Raw genomic sequence first — 4,869 nt, 5'->3', positions numbered from 1 at the left:
TGCCGATCAAAACTGGTGGTGAACATTTAGGATAGCCTGCATGAGGGCCCCCAAATCCCATTGCACTTCTGATTTTTGAATTTTCTCCCCATCTAAAGAATAATCTGCCCGATTATTTCTTCTTCCAAAATGTACAACCGTACATTTCTCAACATTGTGGGTCATTTCTTTGCCCACTCTCCTAAACTGACCAAGTCTCTCTGCTCCACCCATTCCAATATCTTTCCTGTAATTCCATGGGCTCTCATCTTATTAAACATCCTCTTATGCGGCACCTTATCGAAGGCCTTTTGAAAATCCAAATACACAACATCCACAGCCTCTCCCTTGTCAATCTTATTTGAGATTACCTCAAAAAATTCCAATAGGTTGGTGAGGTAGGATCTTCCCTTCATGAAACCATGCTGACTTAGGCCTATCATGTCATGCACCTCGAGATATTTCATAACCTCGTCCATGAGGATCAACTTCAATAACTTTCCAACTACCGATGTCAGACTAATAGGTCTGTAATTTTCTTTTTGCTGCCTCCGTCCTTTCTTAAACAACGGAACTACATTTGCGACCTTCCGGTCCTCCGGAACCATGCCAGAGTCTATGGATTCCTGGAAGATCATTTCCAATGCCTGTACAATCTCCAAAGCCACCTCCTTCAGAACCTGTAGGTGCACCTCATCCAGTCTGGGAGACTTATCTATCCTTAGTCCATTTAACTTCCCAAGCATTTACTCTCTAGTAAACTTGACTGTACCTAATTCTATTCCCTGAGACCTCTGGCTATCAGGTATGTCGCTAATGTCTTCCACTGTGAAGACTGATGCAAAATACTCACTTAGTTCCTCTGCCATCTCTTTATTACCCATTATAATTTCTCCAGCATCATTTTCAATCAGTCCTATATCTACCGTGTCATTCTTTTACTCTTAATATATTTTTTAAAAAATTAGTAACTTTTTTATGTTAATTACCAACTTCCTTTCATAATTCATCTTTTCTTTCCTAATGACTTTCTTAGTTTCCTTCTGTAAGTTTTTAAAAGTCATCCAGTCCTCAGTTTTCCCACTAATTTTGCTTCCTTGTACGCCATCTCTTTTGATCTTATTTTAGCCTTAACCTCTCTCATTAGCCACATTTGTGCCATTTTTCCATTTATGATTTTCTTTTTTCTTGGAATATATTTTTCCTGCATTTTCCTTATTTCTTGTAGGAATTTCATCCAGTTCTGCTCTACTGTCCCTCCATCTAGCTTACTTTTCCAATCAGCTTGGGCCAGTTCCTCTCTCATACCACTGTAATTTCCTTTGTTCCATTAAAATATCGATACACCTGTAACCAGCTTCTCCTTTTCAAATTTGAAACTGAATTCAATCATATTATGATCACTACTTCCAAGGGGTTCCATTACCTCAAGCTCCCTAATCGCCTCCGGTTCATTACACAGCACCCAGTCCAAAGCAGCCGATCCCCTGGTGGGCTTATGGACAAGCTGCTCCAGAAAGCCATCCTGTAGGCATTCTACAAACTCCCTGTCCTGAGATCCAGTATCTTCCTGACTTTCCCAATCCACTTTCATATTAAAATCCCCCATAATTATCTTGACATTTTCCTTCTGACACACTTTTTCTATTTGCAGCTGTAACCTGTAGTCCACATCCCAGCTGCTGTTTGGAGGCCTGTATATAACTGCTATTAGTGTCTTTTTACCCTTGACATTTCTTAACTCGACCCATAAGGATTCTACCTCTTCTGATCCTATGTCCCTTCTTTCTAGTGATTTGATATCATTGCTTACCATCAGGGCCATGCCACCCCCTTTACCTACCTTCCTATCTTTCCTATACACAGTGTATCCTTGAACATTCAGCTCCCAATCACATCCATCATTTAGCCATGACTCGGTGATGGCCACAATGTCATATCTTTTAACCTTCTGCTGTACAACAAGGTCATCCACTTTATTTCTAATGCTGCATGTATTTAAGTACTGTACATTTAGATCAGTATCTCTTACTGATTTTACTATATTTCTATTGCACAGCAAATTATCCTGTCTATTCACCTGCCTGTCCTTCTTGCCATCTTTGCTGCACAGTATCTTTGACTTATTACTATTTTCCTCTTCCTCGACCTCAACACCCTGGTTTCCTTCCCCTTGCCAACTTAGTTTAAACCCTCCCTAACAGCTATATTAAACAATCCCACCAGGATATTAGTACCCTTTGAATTCAGGTGTAACCCATTGTTTTTGTATAAGTCATACTTCCCCCAAAATAGATCCCAATGATCCAAGAATTTGAAGCCCTGCCCTCTGCACCAGTTACTTAGCCACACATTCATCTGCTTAATTCTGCTATTCTTACCATCATTGGCACGCGGTTCAGGCAGTAATCCTGAGATTATTACTCGGGAGGTCCGGCTTTTCAATTTTCTTCCTAGCTCCCAGTAATCTTCCTTCGGACCTCCTTGCTTTTTCTGTCTTTGTCATTTGTACCAACATGTACCAAGACTTCTGGCTGCTTGCCCTCTCTCCTCATAATACTCTAGACCCCATCTGAGACATCCCGTACCCTGGCACCGGGGAGGAAACACACCATCCGGGTATCCTTGTCCGGTTCGCAGAATCTCTTGTCTGTTCCCCTCACGATGGAATCCGCTATAACAACGGCATTTCTCCTTGCTTTCTTGATCACGGCAGAGTGCCAGAGTCCCGTTCGCTGCAGTCTTCCACTGTCAGGTCAACCACTCCAACAGTATCTAAAACGATATATCGAATTCTGAGGGGGACTATCACAGAGGTGCTGTCCACTATCTCTCTATAGGTATTATCAATCATCTCCTCGCTTTCCCTAATTAGCTGAAGGTCATCAAGTTGCAGCTCCAGATCCCTAACACGGTCCTTAAGGAGCCTCATCTCAATGCACCTGGTGCAGATGTAATCCTTGGGGAGGCTGGGAGTCTCCCAGGGTCCCCACATCTGGCACTCCAAGCGCAACACTAATCATTGATGCCTACCTCTAATGCTACCGTTATTACTAAATAAATAAACCTGCAACTTACCCCTTTACCATAAAACTCAATGGTCGCAGGAAGCCTCTTCCTGTTTCCGCCTAAGCCTGTTGAGCCAAAGCCGTATCACTCTGCACCCTCTCACTCCGCTGTCCGCTGGATATGGTGGTGTTCTTTTTAAGCCTTCCGTGCTCTGAGGTCACACGCCTGCGCATCATGCCTCTTTTATCCCAAGTAGTTAAAAAAAATCTGAATTTTCTCCCGAAGGGTTATTATTAATTAAACATCTCCCCTATTTTCTCTAATTCCAGGCATATGTTTCCCTCTTTATGCCTGAGAGAGTCCTGCTCTCACTCTAGTTATTCTCTTGTTCTTCACAGACATGTAAAATGCCCTAGGGTTTTCTCAATCCTGCCCACCAAGGCCTTCTCATGTCCTCTTCTAGCTCTCCTAAGTCCCTTCTTAAGCTCCTTCCTGGCTGCCATATAACTGTCAAGAGCCCTATTTGATTATTAAACCTTAAGTATACTTCCCTTTTCCTCTTAACTAAATGTTCCACCTTTCTTAGCAACAAGAACTTCTCTCCATGCTTATTCTGCTTTAGTGGGACAAACCTATCCAGAACCCCATACATTTGCTCCCTAAGCAGCCCCCACATTTCTGCTGTGCATTTCCCAATTTACGCTCCCAAGTTCCTGCTTAATAAGTAGTCCTCTCAAAATTAAGACTTACCCATTCAATCTGCTCCCATCCTTGTCCAATGGTATGCTAAAGGTCACCATTTTCGTAATCTTTGCTCACTGAGAGATCAGTCAACTGACCACGTTCATCGTCCAGTATTAGATCCAGTATGGCCTTTCCTCCAGTTGGCCTATCCACATATTGTGTTGGGAATCCTTCTTGGACACAACTAACAAATTCTGCATAATTTAAACCCCTTGCACTAAGGAGGTGCCAATAAAATTGAGGGAAGTTGAAGACACCCAAGAAAACAATCTGTTATTTTTGGACCTTTCCAGAAGTTGCCTGATGATCTGCTCCTTAATGTCCCTGTTGGGCGGTGGTGGTGGTGGTGGAGGCTGAAGAACACTCCTAATGGAGTAATTGCTCCCTTCCCATTTCTGACTTACACTTACACCAACTCAGTAGATGCCACCTCCACGACATCCTTCATTTCTGCAGCTAGCATATCATCCTAATGCTATTTCATCACACCTTTCCCAAATGCTTTTAACCTTCCACCCTGTCCATTTTGAAACATCTAAACCCTGGTAGTTTGCAACGTGGATCACTTTGTAAACATGTTTTTGTGATGTGTTTGTGAATGTGAATGGAAACTGACAGGAAAGGTGAACAACAATTTGAGTCAGTACAAGGAACAGAATATATCTAGATAATAGTTAGGTTTGGGATGATAAATGGCAAGGATTTAAGGTGAAAAGACAAAACTGAAAGCTTTTTTAAAACATTTGAATGCAGGTAGCTCAAGTTAGTCAAAGTAATGACGCATTTTGCCAAACTCAACCTTTGTGATTGCCAGCTTTTCTGGGTCCAGTCTACATGTACAGGTATGGACTGGCAGGCTAGTTTTAGAAATGTAGTGCTTGACCCCAAGTTTTGTGACTGTAGTGGAGAAAGTGGGCTTGGTGAGGTTTGAGAAAAGTAAATAAATGACTAACTTAACCGGACATTACCTGCTATATGGCAATTTACCAAACAGCCAACTCTGATATAGTTCTTAAATTGGTAAATTCGAACACAGTCTTAAAGTGGTAAATTCGAAAGTCCAAGTGATTTATACAGTCAGTAAAGAGACTTCCCTGAAAACTGATTTCTTTGAAGACGTGATGCTACTGCTGATCC

The sequence above is a fragment of the Hemitrygon akajei genome, chromosome 9 (genome assembly GCF_048418815.1).
Source record: "Hemitrygon akajei chromosome 9, sHemAka1.3, whole genome shotgun sequence".
Classification (NCBI taxonomy): Eukaryota; Metazoa; Chordata; class Chondrichthyes; order Myliobatiformes; family Dasyatidae; genus Hemitrygon; species Hemitrygon akajei.
The sequence above is the reverse complement of the archived record's forward strand: the minus strand, read 5'-3'. Positions refer to the sequence as shown.